Genomic DNA, 14,754 nt, shown 5'->3' on the forward strand with positions numbered 1-14,754 from the left:
AAAAGTACAGTAGAACTCCACAGTGAGAATATATGATTTGCTGTGCCATTCTGGTTTGCTCACTTAGCTTCCGGATGAGCACGAAGATAAAAGATAGAAGTGAACAGGTGAGACCAGACAGGAGCTATCATAAATCAAATGACAAAAACAACTTTTGACAAATGTGAGATAAAGAAGGTAAGAGCGCATTTAGAGTTAGGTCCCGTAGCGATTAGCTATACGTAGACCACTGTACGGAGAACCTCAGGGTCATATTTAGCAAACAAGTAATGTTCCTTTGTGATCAGTCCATGCATGAGGAACCCCTAACTGGGCTGCGGGAGCACATGGCCGTTCAAAGGAGCAATCATTACTCTTAGTCCAGTAGTTCCTGAAAGCAGAGTGGGTCATTCATGCCAAGACTATTGTGAGCAACTTTGGCCATAGGTACTTGAGTCTATTCTTAAAATAGACCAACTATGCTAAGAACAAAGTTATACTACTTCAGCCTCCATCTGATAATGAAAGTTCTGCTTAAACTTTACTGTTTACTATGCGAAGATTTTTACCAGGAAAACTTTGAAAAGGTGAAAATAAACACTTGGAGATTGTTGACAGATTTTTCTTTCTTTTTGCCTCAGAGTAACTCGATTTTTGCATTTAGGTAAAACAATTTATTAACAGGAGTTCAATATAATATGTATGAAATGGCTTATATAGTCACACTTATAGATATGTATGCATATGTGCTTACATATCTCTGTGTTTTAGAGATTTCAAATGCAGTTGAAAATGTTAAGATCTCTGAAGAAGGAGATCGGGCCAGGAATGTTGTCTGCCCCCAACAGAGCAGAGTGATGACTTAAAGGGCTAGATGTAGCTAAAGTACAAAAAGAATCTAAGCAAAAGAGCATTTACAGTGTCATCTGACACCCTAGAACTTTAAGAATGACTGTGTATCAGGTATCTATCTCCCACCCTTATCTGTTAATCTATTGATCAATTTTCTACCCATCCATCCACCTAGCCATCTACCCGCTCACCCACCAACCAGTCCACCCACCCATCAGCCATTCATCCATCTGCATCTGGTCAAGTGCTTAGGTTCACCTGGAGTAGAAAGCACCCTTAAGGGTCTTGGGGTGAAGTAAGAAAACGTATGTGACCTCATGCCTGTCTCACCTACGTCTACACTCAATTCTGATGCGTGAATTTGAGTTGAAAGAGGCTTAACTATTATTATACTTTGTTCGAAAATACAAAATTGCAGTCCTCCTACTTCAGCCTTCCAGAGTACTGGGATTGTAGGCATACACCACCCAGCTCAAGTTTAACACTTTGATAACCATTCCAGAACTCAAGCTGTATCAATGTAGAAAAGAGGGAAAAAATCTCCACATGGCAGTAATCCTAAACTGAATAATGGACATTAAAAAATGACTCAAAGAAGTTATCGAAAAGCTAGGGTAGCCATCCCAGAATCTACAGCAGGACCTACAGTGCTCTGCCTGCAGGACCGCCTGCATGTCTCCATCAATGCCTGTATTTCAGAGTGGGAGAACCCACAATTCATTAGATCCAGCTAGCTATGCTCCAATTGATCTTAGGAGAGTTTCCTCCTTTTTCATGTATTCTAATTTCCTCATAACCAAATTTACAAACCAAGTGTGATTCTGCCCAGAAATATCATAATGAATTATGTGGTAATAAATGATTCAACAAAGAACAGTTGCTACTTCTGAAAATGGCAGGTGTAACCATAGTAGAAACTCTACTCTTTTCTAAGACATGGGTTATGTTTCTCCCCGAAAGAGTCTAGATTTCTTCTGTAGTAGCTATCATAGTAAATCCCAAAGTAAATAATACCTAAAGTAAGAATTTAACTTGTAAATGAATAAATCACTCCTTAAAAAGGCCATATAAACTAAAGTATCTAACTAGTTTATTGATTTCTTCATTTGTGGACCACATACTCAGAAGTAAAGTAGAAGATAGCAAGTAAAACCACTAAAAATGTTCTCCTTCATGAAACCAGGCCCATAACTAAAGAACAATCTATCATTACATAAAAATGGAGGGATTGTTCCTGCATAATCTTAGAAGGGGAGATTTTAAATCACCACTAATCAGAAAAGTTAATTTAGTCAAAAATGAATCTTTACTTCATTTTCAATGTTTATTCAACTTTATTCGGATAAATTTAAACTTTGCTCAGCACCTAAATTACAATTTAAATATCTGTATGATGAATGTTTCCACACAGTTTTAGAAAATGAAATGCCACATTTCAACTGGTCTGAACTAATGAAATATCATTCAGTAAATTAAACCCTGATGTGCTTTGAAGCAGGCATACAATTCAGTGGCTGTGTGCACCGATCAGTGGCTTTCCGATGAGGTGAAGAGTCACAAGTAATGATGGACAGGAATCCTCACAAATCTACAGCCGCTGCCAATCTCTTCTGCACGTGTTATGTCTGCTCATTGTTTCTTAGTTTGCTAATGATTCATATTCATTGAATATCATCTTATTAAGATACTGCCAAAGGGAATATTTTATTTCAAAACCTCATTCCTTCATAAGAAATCTATCATTTTTCTCATAATTTGAGCCTATCTTTTTTCCTTGCAATGTTTCATACTTGGTATTTTTTCAAAGCAACTCAAGCAATCTATCTTGGCTGCAAATAGCAATTCCACAAAAGAATGAATTGTACATTTTATGATATGAACCCAAATACATTACATTTGTCTGGTTTTCTATTAATATTCATGAAATTTTTTGCACTATTTGTTTTCTAGATTGTATTTAATTCAGTTCCCACTTTTCTACTAAATGTGGTTGAACAAGAAGCCCAAATTGCTATTTTGTGAAGTGTACTGAAGTGTTAATGTGTAATGTGGTTAAAAGTGACTAATGAAAATTTTAATAAGACCTTTTTCCACAGTCTAATTCCTACTATGTCCTGTAACATGCTTGTGTTATCACTGGTATTTTTAGATTCAGGCATTTTAGATAAATGTAAGCCATGGGCATCATCATAAAAGCTAATAAAGTGTATTATAACAGGTGGGCAATATAAAATCAAACTTTAAAAATTCTTACCATGTAGCTGCCAATTATGTGGTCCAAGACCGCAGTTCATATGCATTTGAGGCTCCAAAGTTCTGGAGTGGAAGGCATCCCCTCCCCTCACACCTCAGATGTTGTCCTCTTCCTGTATCACCTAGCCTGGTTATTAAGAATAGTTAGAAAAATGTGATTTGGATGTAGATAGATCTGGATTCAAATTCAAGCTTGGCCATTACGCTGCCCTTGGTCTTCGGCAAGTTATTTGAGCCAGATGTCCCCATCTGTGGAGTGGGAGCACAGGTTTTGCATTGTAGGCTAAGCAAGAGGATGTAGATAAAGTATCTAATGGCACCGAGATTGAAATCTTAGTCCAGGAGTCTTACTTCAGCTCCTTCAGCACGTTTCTTTACTGACACACTGGTCTCAAGTTGTGCTGCCCCTTCAGTACTAAATGACCTTTTTATGAGTCCATGGTGCAGTACATTATGTGTACATTCCTTGAGAGGGGTTGGCAAATGTACCTAACACATCTTAATTCCTTTTCTCACCCCCTTCCTCCCTTCCCTCCAGCTCTTGATCCCCTCCCCATTTTATGAAAGCTCTACATCCCTATTTTCTGTTATCTTTCTTTTAAACAGTCTCTTCCTCTTCTTCCCCACCAAAAGCCCTAGTGTGCGTCCTCCTTGTTCATCTGTGAACCCAGTGGTTTTTGTATCTCAATTCTAACCCTTTCCAAACCATCTTCCACAAGACACAGAGTAATTACATTATAAACGGAATATTATACTTCTCCAAACTAAGCTGTCAATGGCTGTCTTGGTTACTTTCTTGTTGCTAGAACAAAATACCCAATGCCCACAAGTTAAAGGTTTCTTTGGCTCACAGTTTGTAGAGGTTTCAGTGTGTAGTCATCTGGCTCCAAGGCAGGGTGGCATGGCAGAGGTCATTACAGAGGAGACACAGTTTGTGTCTAGGAAGACTGAGCCTTCCTTCCTAGTTTCCCTTTTTATAGGTGACAAGCCTATTGCTTGGTGTCAGCCACACCCAGGATGGGACAGACTTCCCTCTTCAGTAAATCCATCTTCTGCATCTAGAACTGTGTCAAACCCATCAGCGCACTCACCCAGTGTCACACACACACACACACACACACACACACACACACACCCATGACCCAGTCATTCCCCAAAGCCCCACTGATGAGTGGAGAGAGCTTTGGGAGGACACCTAGGTAAAAGCCATGACTATTTTTTCAACATGAAAAAATTTTGAAAAAAGTCAACTTTTCATAGTAATATAACAAGATTAAAGGTAAATTTCTTAAACAGTATCCAGAGAAATACTGAGATTTACAGAGTCCATTCCTGATACTAAAACACACAGAAGGCAAAACCTCTGCCTTTTCTGCAGGTGCAGCTTCAGCGTCTCCTGTTCGGGGCAGACTTGCGGCCAGCTTCTTTTCCTTCTTTGCTTCCTTTAGATTTTTTTGTGCCTGCGTCTCCTGTGACTGTCCCCCTCTTCACTTCCATGGTGATGCGTACTATTACTGCGAGGTGACTTGTGTCTGTGTCCTTCTTTCTCTCTGTGTCGTCTTTCCCTCAGTCATTCTTTTCCTCGACTTGCTCTGCGACACTCACAGCCTCTTTCTGCATATTCTCTGATTCTGTACCACTCCTCTGTTGAAAGCCGTTGGTACGGGGCTGTGTTATGCTCCCTCCTCTCTCTGGTGCGTTCCCTCTCTCTGTGCAGATCACGACCTCACTGTCTCTGTCTCCGTCTCCATCGAAGTCCTTCTCTCTTCTCGCATCATGAGTAGTCCCACTTTTGGTAGCGTCCACAAGACCCAGCCACGAAGGAGCAGAACCAGTAAGAGGAGGAAAGGCAGCACTGCCATATGGAAACGCACATGCAGAACCACTGTCATTAGCAGAGGGGTGTCCACTTCTTGCTGCTGGTGTGAGGGATGGCGGCGGACTCAGACGTGGAGCGGTACTAACAGTTGTAGGAGGTGGGAGAAGTGGAGGTGATGGCAGGTGGGTGAGAGGAGCTCCTAGAGGGAAAGATGGAGATGGTTTGCTAAAATTGTTGTCCGCTTCAGTAGCAGATCGTCCAGAAAGGACCTGTAGGCTGCTGCTGTCATTGGCCCGTCATCTTCTCTTTACTCAGCTAATGGTTATAATTTGTCTGATGATATTAACCTCTTCAGGTAAATCGCCTGCATGGTGGAAGTCCAGTCTTGAACAAAGATGGAGGGGAAGTGAATGCAGCTTTTGCAGAAGGAAGTACTGATTCTCTCTCTGAGTTTCCACTTGTCCCTTGTTGGACCTTAAAAAGGTTGGATCTGCCATCTTTTATCTGTGCACCTGGTGTAACTTCTATAGTACGGTCTTGAGCCGTAATTTTATTTGTAGCAAAAGTAACTGGTATAACTTCAAGTCCCATTTATATCCTCTTTTGTTTCTCACAGTAAGCCTTCCAAATGTCCTCATTAAATCCATAATTAATCAGAAAGATCAGCATGGTTTATCTTCAGAAGAATCCAAATCTATCTCCAAGAGTGGAACTACATTAAGGTTTCCAGGTTCATCAAGGTCTGCACCTTCGACTTTTGCTCCTGTAGTTCCATAAACTCTTTCCCTGACTTGATGATAAGATTCACAGGTGCTATACCATAGCTGCCATGCTGTAGCATGGACATCATCCTCATCCTCGTCACTGCGATCTTCAGTCCCAGTCACTTTCGGTGTCGGTATGCCATTTTCAGGAGTGTCATCTACGATTCCAGATGGAGGATTAGCACTGGTGTTTTCTTCTTCTGGCCTTTCGACTCCATCTTCATCTAGGTCCTTGTCAAATCACTGTGCACATGCACGTCCCGTTGGCCTCAGAAGGGACAGAAGGAGTGTGGAGGCGCGACTGCCGTGAAGACTGGGCAGGAGAACCCAGCCAGGAGCCCGCATGCCTGGGGCCGGCCTTGGGTCCAAAGCTGTGACTGTTGCTTACACTCATCCTCATCCGTACATCTGTGACTCAGAATGCAGCCACTGCTGACCAGGTCAGCGCTATGGCTGCCCACTCCTGGTTCTCCACCTCAACCCCATCACTTTAGAGCCCTACCATTTTTACAGGCTCAGACATATGCTGTTTCCTAGCCTGGATCAGTAGAAAAGCAACAAGCACCTGTCCAAATAGATTCACTTTACCTTACTCTTTATACAACAGAATTTGTAGAGTAAGGTCTCTTAAAAGATGACTTGTTCAGTCATCACAGAAAGAAAGGGCATAAATCAGAATTCCAGTCAAAATGTTTGCAGATCTGTAGCAATGCTCTCTATCAGTAACACAAACTAATGCCTTCAGCGAGATCAGAGGTAGCGTTTCCAAAGCAAAACTTCAGAGCTGAGCCAAGAATCCAATTTTAAAAGCATCCACTCGAGTGATATTCTGAGGATATATAATCAGATTTTCTAATAACTGCTTTCTCCTGGAAAGTTAAATGTAATAGAATTGTAAAAGATAAAAATTAAACATTGCTTTAAAAGCAGGACAGGGATTTTTTTAAAGAAGAAAGCATTTGGGATGTCAGGATAATGCAATTAGAATATCGGAGAGAAGCCTCTGCTCAGAGACTGTCCTCCTGCCAGCATCATGCGGAGTGGGGTTTCGGGTTTCCTGTGATCCAGGCGTGTCTCACGTGATCCTTCACCCTGAATTCACAGGAAAGGCCCTGCAGTTTCAGGAGCAGCTGAACACAAACATATTGCAGGGACCAAAGAACTAGCACCAGGGGATCCGTGTCTGGTTTCCTCACTCGGTGACCTAGATGTGTGCAAACACACCTGCCATACCTAGTGCCCTTTTTCTGCTCATGAATCAGATTTGTGAGTTACCCCACAGCTACAAATCTCATCAGCTCGTCTTTTCTCCATGAGAGTACAGTTCCCAGGAGCTTGGAGGGTGTTTAGAATTTTCTGATCCTCGTGTAGATCTATTAAATTGGTTGAGTAAACATAAATTAACCACAGTCGTGGGTGGATAAAGATTAAATATACTTACTGTCTCCTGACACTATAATTAAGAAACAACAGGCATTAGTGAAGTTTCTCAAGTCACGCGTGACTGACTCTCGTCCAGGTCTGTCCTGCGCATTTCCAGCAGTCCCAGCTGCCATTGTTAGATGTCAACAGCATCTGCCCATTCCTGGGTCCTGGACCGTGACAGTCTCCAGGTGCTGACAGATGTCTTCTGCACAAGGATAAAATCATCCCTGGCTAAGAACCATTGCATTAGATTGTACTGGAATATGTAATAGGGATCTGGCAGACTACAAACGATGAGCAAAACTAGACACAGCTCGTTCAGCCTGTAATCTAACAAGTGGGGAAGGACGGCAGAAGGGGAGGGTGGTGAAGGATGAAAGGAGAGGAGAGGAGGATAGATAAAGGAAGGGAGAAGGAGAAAGGGAAGGAAAGGAAACAGAGATGTGCAGGCTGCCTGCCAAGCCACGAGTGTCTTCTCCCTGACACACTGGAGAAAAAGCTCGTCGGTCACAGGAAGTAATGAAGCAGGCGCTCCGGAGAGCTGTGTCCTGTCCGCGTGCGCACATTCTGACACCATGTCGTTTGCTCATAATTCTCCGCTTCTCTCTCTTCTGCACTGTATATTATATGAGAATTAGGACCCGGAAGAGAACAAGCCCAGTAATAACGAATATTTTGTTTCTTTAAGTCTGAAGTTGATGATAATTTTTCTAACTTACTGCTTTGTTTGAATAGTACATCTACTTTCATTTTTCCAGTCAATTTGGGGGAAAATACAATAAAATACTAATATGCCCTACATTCTAAAATATTAACATCTGATATTTTTAAAAAAGAAAGCCACAAAAATGTTAAAGAAAACCACAAATTCTGATCCATAACTAAATACTGAGATCCAGAGAGTTACCGGTAAGATCAATGAGTTTCCAGCCATCTCTCTGCCTTGATCATAACACCACTCTCTCCACATAAAACACAGATTTCTTAAAATGCTCATTACCTGGGGGGAGTGGAAGACATTATCAACAGAAATCAGCCACTTCAATTTGCTGTAGTTTAAACTTTTTCCCTTTAATGATAAGAAAATGGCTCGTATTACTTGTTGCCGTTTACTGTATGCTTCAGACGGTTGATGGGTTTGGGTTTGGGTTTGGGTTTCTCTCAGCTGGGCTTGATCCAGGTCCTCACACACGTCCCGGTCTGTGTTCTACCACCACACTGCACCCCAGGGTACGGCATGAAGAGGAGGGACAGGGCTGACACACACCCGGCTCGTTACTCTTCCTACTGCCCTGATTTTGCATCTCCCGGTCTGGCAGCTCTGGCTCCCCAGACCTCCACGGGCCCTGGGCCCTCAGTCACCGTCCACAGACTGGACATGGATCACCGTTTCCGGCAGCTGCGTCCCACCCAGATGTGAGGACTCAGTTGGTCTGGAGTACAGCCCAGGCACTGTGGGCTGTGAGCATCTCCTGCGGGTGACTGAGTGTGAGATGGGAAGGAGCGGCTGCAGGCGAAGCCAAGAGGACGCTGGGCTCGGGCAGGGCTCACCACTGCCGCCCTTGGGTGCGGTGCTGGACCTTGTCTTCCCGAATAACACTGCCTGAGTCGGAAGGAATTTGGGCGTCACTATGACAAGACTGTATAACCCTAACTACCAGCTATAATCCAAGAATTTGGCTGGCATGGCAGTGTTGACGGTGCTTGTGCCAGTATCATAGCTGTTCGCTGCCTCAGTCACTCTCCAACTTTCCTTTTTCTGTCATTTTAACTCAGCACCCAATGGACCCAGCGCTGACCTTCCGTGTGATGTGAGCACACTTTCCTCCAACACCGTGACCTGGCACAGGCGTGGCCAGTGACAAACTGCTAAGTCTGGGTCCACTTTTACTTTCTTGAGTTGATGTTGACTGAATCAGTGTTCCTGAAACACTGTGAAAGTGTTTGAAACCCTGCTGCTTTCTGGTTTCTTTCCTCAGCTACTCCACAGCTGAGCACTTGTTAAAGCCAAATATCTCGGGCCACAAATGCATCCTACTGGTCTAATCCACTCACATTTCAATACACTCATCCTAATTTCATCTATGTCTAAAATCACATTGTATCTACTGAATTTAATACCTGAAACAACATTAATATAACTAATTTAAAGTGCTAGAACACAGTAATTTCTAAAGATGGAATTCAGTTTCTTGTCCACCATACCTAATCCAAATATAGTTAAATTAGCCTATAAAACATTTCCAGTGAGAATGTAGATAAACAAGAAATTTTGACAATTCATCAAGGCTTCATGACATCTTTGTATAATTTGTTTAAACACTGTAACAGAATGTCTGACCTATTTTAGATAGTAATTAACCTTATTGTAGTTATCATTGCTTGCATACAAATTCATTTATTATACTTTTTCTCAAATCCAAAGATAAAATTAACCCTTGAGCAATTTACCACAGATCATTTAGAAAAAAAAAATCCTTCATACTTTTCACTTTCATCTTAATGCTTCTGAGCAGTAAAATAACATGCCTTTTCCAAATTCTTCAAGAAACAACACTGAATAACTATATGCCTGTTAGTGTGAAAGGATACTGTCTTCTCTAAATGAAGCCGGGTTGGGATAAAGGCATAAGAACTTATTTGAGGAGTATTTTGACTCAATTTATAGGAAGAACAGTAAGATACAGGATGTAATTTTAAAATGGCAAAATAATTGAATAGTCATTCTCCAAAGAAGAGATATGTGGCTGATATAATAAGAAATATAAATTGGACTCTCTCCTGAGTTTCTGGGGAGAGAACTTCTAAAAGCCACAGAACTAAAACTTTGCAACTTCGTGAGTGATAAGAGTGATGGGAATATCTGTGTTTAAAATATCTGGGCTCTTAGCCCCTCCTCGCTGACACAAGATCCTAAGAGAACGAGAGTCCTCTGAGGGGACTGGGGTGAGTCGATCCCTATTGGCCAATGAATTAACCAATCACAGTGCAGCCTGCATAGAGGCCCCCAGCGGCAGGGTTCTGAGAGCTTCTGGTCTGGAAAGCACATGGAGGACCCGGAGGGTGAGGTGCCTGGAATAGACTTGCAAGCTCCTTCCCATTCCCGCCCCGGCCCTAAGCTTCTCTTCCATTTGGCCCTTCCTTGTACCTTTCATAACAAATTAGCAATAGCAAGTAAAGTGTTTCCTAAGTCCTGTGAGCCGTAACAGGAAGTTACTGAAATCAAGGAAGAACAGTGCTAAGCCATAACTTGCAGCCGCCTCAGTAAGAAGCTCGGGTGACCCAGGGACAAGGGCATTGATGGCCTCTGAAAGCGGAGCAGTCTCGTGACACCGGGCCCTTGCCCGTGGGATGTACACAAACTGGGTGGTTAGTGTCACAACTGAATTCAGTCATAGAGCTCTTAGTTGCTGTCCACATAAAACCGAGGAACTCTTTGGTGTAGAAAAACTACACATTTGGGGTCAGAGAGTAGTAAATATAGAAAAACAGCTTCCCCCTTTAATGGATGATATGCACAGAAATAGAAGCTCAAAACCATGCATCGCCAGGGAAATGCACATCAAAATCATGTGCACTCCACCTCACCTCTATTACAGTTTCCACCGTGTTTGTACTGTAGAGCATCAAGTATTGGTAAAGTTATGAAGGAGTAAGAATGCTTTGAATTACTGGTAAGAAGGTAAGATGGTGCAATCACTACAGAAAATATTTGATGGCTGCTCGACATTTAAAGACGCGCTTACGATGTGACCCACCAATTCTGTCCTTGGCATATGCTCGAGAGAATTGAAATGGGTGTCAGGCACTTTCACACCAGGGTTCATGACAGGACTGCTGTGTTCACAGCAGCCAGCATCTGAGAACAATGCCTGTGTCCATTCGCAGAGAAGAGGGTAAGCAGATGCCACTGTCTGCATGCATTGGGACACCACCCAGCCGTAAGGAAGGATGGTCTCTGCTACAACACTGATGAACCTTGAAAGGTCTCTGCTAGGTGAAATAATCCAGACACAGAAATACAATTACCTTGAGACTCACTTTGACGAAATATGCAGAAGAGGCAAATTCATATAGAAAAAGTTGAAGAAAGACCAGCAGAGGCTGGGGGAGAGCAGAGTGTTACATACAGACCTCTGTCTGGGGTAATAGACATTTCGGAAATAGACAGTGGTGACAGTTGCATAATTTTATAAGAATACTTACTGCCCCTGAATTGTGCACTTAGAAGTAGTTAAAATGGTAAAATAGTTTATGTGTGTTACTATAATAAAAACAAGCTGGATAAAAATATCTCCCAGAACCAGGAAAAGAACAAAGAGAAGGACAGAAAGGAAAGGAGGACACGATCAAATCACAATACATGCACGTGTGGAAATGTCACGGTGAAACTCACTAATTTGTGTGACTAAGATGTGTTCATAATGATAGTTTCTTAAAGTACTGCATATAAAAACATCTTCCATGAATAGATCCACGGAAACCTGAATACTGAGAACATGATAGACATAAAATATTTTCAAAAAGGTTTTGAAGAGGGAGGACAAGTTTTACATTATGAAATCAACTCCAATCATGCATTTATTTCCAGTGAGGACAGAAGCCAATATAACTTCAATGGAAAGTAATTTTGGAAACATCTGCTAGAAATTACTAACACACAAATTTTCCTATTTTCAAACTCTACATATAGATATTTATCTCACAGATAAGCAAACCGTGGGTTGTATATGTAATACAACAAAAAATAACTTAAACCTCAATGAAGAGGGAAGCACTTAAGTAAAGTATGTGGCCACACAGTGTACAGCAATGCCCTGCCAACATAAAAGACACGACGAGGAAACTCTGTGTCCTGAAAAGAAACAGACTATCTCCAAAGTGGACTCGGTAAAGAATGCAGAGATTGTATATGGGATGCATGTGTGCATGAACGTATAATTCCAGATAGGTACAGAGAGGACGGTCGGAAAAATAAATAAGAAAAGAGTAAGGAACAGACTTTGGTGGAGGTCATTGCTGCAATTTTGGACCACATGAATTATTGCTTACAGATTTTAAAAAGTTACAAAATCTTGATTGTTCCATTATAGAAAAACCGTGTTCCATGGTCCCTCCTATTTATAAGAGTATCTGTGATTTATGTAGCTGGTGAACAGTCTGTTTTTAGCTTAAAACAGTTTCTCAAGATACTCATTCCTGACAGTTTGGGGGTCCTTCTCCATTGTCCGGGGCAGTGTCGCCCATCTTAGCCCCTTTCACAGCGTCCCGGCCTCCGCCTGCCCTGTGATGACAAACAAGCTTTACACTTGGCCAGGCGTGCGCAGGGCAGTGGCTTCGCTGATGTGATGGCTCCTTCAGAGGGATGCTTCAAGCAGGCTGGGGTCACTCTTTACTAAGTCTTACAGACACGGGCTCCTTCAGCGGAAGAGTGGACCTTGCACCCCAAGCTCTTCTCACCTCGAAGCTTCCTCCACGCTGAGCACAGTTTAGTCCTCTCCATTTCAGCACTTAGAGACATTTGTTAAATAACTGTGAGAAGTTCTTTTTTACAGTTCGTTACATTATTTTATTCTGCTGGTTGAAAAATGAATAAGCCACTTTATATATATATTCTTACTTTTTGCAAAAGATCAGAAAAAAGAAAAGAGGTGTTACGTTTAGTCCTAAATGTTAAAAAAACAAAATAACTTTATCCTTCTCTCCACTTAAATTTTCAGAATTAAACGTTTTAATGTGCATTTGAATATTCTTAATGCATTGCTGGGGTTTTTTTTCTTTGAAAACTATCACTTCAAGTAATTCTGGGCTCTGACTGATAGACAAAATGGGAACCCTTTCTCAGCTTGGAAAATGCTTTTGAGTAAAGAAAATACTTAGGAAGTCAAATGCAAAGATGAGCACATCTCTCCATTTGGGGCAATTCCTTCTTTATCCCTTACACATTTTCAAAATGGAGGCAGAGGAGTTCATGCAGTAATCTTAATTCTTGGATTCCCAGGAAATCTTTGAAGACAAGAATAAAGTTACTCCATCTTTCTGCAACTCCGTCATTGAGTTCTTTCTGTAGCATAAAGAACTCATGACCCAAACATTTGTATTATTCTGCCTGAAATTAGGACACTAACACTATAAAATAATCCAGTTACAGTAATCCATTGTGGAATATTGGCTACATTAACTGTGCATAAAAAATGGGACTGCAATTGGTAAAAACTTGATCATTAAGGTTTCTTTTACCACAGTTAGTAAATATACTCCTTCTACCAAAAAAGCAATTAAAAAATAAGTTCAAGTGGGGATATTTTAGACCGAAAAATATCATATAGTCCAGGAACGGAAATTCTTGAATAATTTCTGCCATTTCTTTTCCATTCACTGTGTTTCTGGAAATAATAAACAGAATCCCTTTTGTGCTTTACAGAAGCTCGTACTATGTTTTTATTACTGAATTGCTGAATTGCAATAAGGGCAGATATTGGGCTTCTAGATGTTTACAATGGACTTTTGTTGGTTATATCAGCATTTCCTGTCGAAATAGACTATTCTGTGAGCATTTCAAAGAAGGGATTACAATAATGCTTTGTGGTCCGTTTCATGGTCTCTCCACAGCCGAGACATTTGTCAAATCCAAATCACTTGGATTATCTGTACATCTTAATTGTGTCCATTTACAATTCAATATATACACAAAATAATCTAACGCATATCTGGATTCCATTTTAACCACTGCACACTGCTATATTCAAACCTTTGCCGACTCTTAAATTCATTTTACTAAAGAAAAAGAAAATCTGCTCTTTATTTCTTTCTTATGGCTTCCATAGCACATAGTCAAAAACTTGAGGGTTAAAACAATAGAAATTCTTTTCTCACTTGTCTGGAAGCCAGCAGTCTGAAATCGAACATACCATGCAGGCACGGTGTGGGAACTCCACACTGTTGCACTTCTAAGGAGAAGCCCATTGCTGACTCTCAGGCTTCCAGCCTTTGTGATGTTTTTCGTCCTCTGCAGCTCGCGGTTGTATCTCACAGTCTGCTTCTGACCTTACATCCCCTGCCCCTCTGTATGTGTCTCCAGTTTCCCCTTCTCTCTGCCTGTCTCCTGTACGAACACTTGTGACCACATTCAGGGCACACCCAGAAAATCCAAGATGATCTCATGTTGAAATCCTTAGTCACATTTGCAAAGGCTCTTTGTCTAAATAAGGTGATATTTACAGATTCCAAGAGTTGGAACAGCCATGCTGGGACCATTTTCTTATAATGTGTTACCTTTCAACATATGAAAAACAGAAATGTCACCAAAACCAAGTGGCAGTGGAGATATCACACGAAAGATATACAATGTTTGCAAAACCCATACTACTTTAAAGTATTACTTTATTCTTCTCACATAAAATAATATGCAGATAAAAACATAATGTAGACATTTAGAGAATGTCAATTTAATTGGAAAGCAAAAAGAAGCCCACAGTCAAGAAACTAAACATACAAAGGGAGCTCATTTTCCTGGTCCCTGATTTTATAAGGTCTAGGTGGCAACTATGTCTTCATTTTCTTTCAAAGGAAACTTCATTAATTATGCTTTCAAATGAGATCTCTCTCAATCTCTCTCTCTCTCTCTCTCTCTCTCTCACACACACACACACACACACACAC

The 14,754-nt window shown here is 41.3% G+C and overlaps 1 pseudogene; it reads right to left on the reverse strand.

The window, feature by feature from the left end:
• Positions 1-4,470: 4,470 nt before the first annotated feature.
• LOC104857854 overlaps positions 4,471-14,754 on the reverse strand; it is a 16,527-nt pseudogene continuing 6,243 nt past the window's right edge.

The sequence above is a fragment of the Fukomys damarensis genome, unplaced genomic scaffold, assembly GCF_012274545.1.
Source record: "Fukomys damarensis isolate Sample0158 unplaced genomic scaffold, DMR_v1.0_HiC HiC_scaffold_27, whole genome shotgun sequence".
NCBI lineage: Eukaryota > Metazoa > Chordata > Mammalia > Rodentia > Bathyergidae > Fukomys > Fukomys damarensis.